Source organism: Elephantulus edwardii, unplaced genomic scaffold (genome assembly GCF_000299155.1).
Source record: "Elephantulus edwardii isolate Elephantulus edwardi_28Jun2011 unplaced genomic scaffold, EleEdw1.0 scaffold00001, whole genome shotgun sequence".
Taxonomy (NCBI): Eukaryota; Metazoa; Chordata; class Mammalia; order Macroscelidea; family Macroscelididae; genus Elephantulus; species Elephantulus edwardii.
The window spans coordinates 38,091,665-38,092,930 of NW_006399751.1; positions in this window are offsets into that span (position 1 = coordinate 38,091,665).

The following is a 1,266-nucleotide window of genomic DNA, read 5'->3' on the forward strand; positions in this document are numbered from 1 at the left end:
AACAGCAAGCAACAAATGCTGGCGAGGTTGTGGAGAAACTGGAACCCCTATTCACTGTTGGTGGGAGTGTTAAAATGGTGCAACCACTGAGGAAGGCCATATGGTACTTTCTCAAAAAGTTGCAAATAGAGATACTATTTGACCCAGTAATTCCTCTACTGGGAATAGACCCCAAAGAGACCAGAACTGACATCCAAGTAGATATATGTACACCCATGTTTATTGCGGCTTTGTTCACAATAACAAGGAGTTGAAAACAACCTAAGTACACATCAACAAATGAATGGGTAGAGAAACTGTGGTCTATTCACACAATGGAATACTATGCTGCATTGAAAACAAGGAAGTCATGCAATATTATTCAAAATGGGTGACCTTGGAGGACATTATGCTGAGTGAAGTATCTCAGTCACAAAAGGACAAACACTGCATGGTGCCACTGCTGTAAAACAGCACTGACCTTGGGGTTGGGGGGAGACTGAGAAAGATGGGTTCAATAATGTATACTGCATTGAAACAAATGAGGGAGAAAACTGTTTAAGAAGGATATGTTATTAGGTATTTTTGTCATGACAGGAGTCCAGAGCGAAGGCTACATAGTGGAGTGAACCTGGGTGTAGGGATTGTAAAATAATGAAAGAATTTTTCTTTTACTTTTCCAAGAGGGTTGTGTACTAGGGGAAAGGGATGGGAGGGGAGAAAAGTGCAACAATGAATGAATGAAAATCCAAATTAAAAAAAAAAAAAAGAATAAAATCAATCTATCATCTCTGGATCACATTTCATTGTGTAGACTTCAGAATTCCTACCCCTGATGTTCCCTGCAAATTAAATCTTACAAAGTGTTAACTTATATCCTTGGACACAGTACTTCCTGGTATTATCCAGTTGCTGTGCCTAGCCACTAAAGTGCATTTTCAAATACTACTCAAAATTAAACTAGTAATCATCTTTCCCTGTGTGAAACATATCTGGTAAAATACATCAAAATTGGTAAATAGTGGCTTCCAACCTTATGGTAGTTTAGGAAGGAGAACTTCTGAGAAGACAGATTAAATGCTTTAAAGACTAAAGATGGTCTTTCCTTCCTCTCGTTGTCATGCCAGCTTTAGGTTAAAGGTACCTAACAGTGGGAAAAGAAGGAAAGTAGGGAAGAAGAAAACAAGCAAGAGAAGGAAAGAGGGAGGGAAGAGGATACGTAGGTGGCGAGGGAGGGACTCCCTGTTCTCATTTTCCCTATGACACATATCTCCTAGGTCACACATT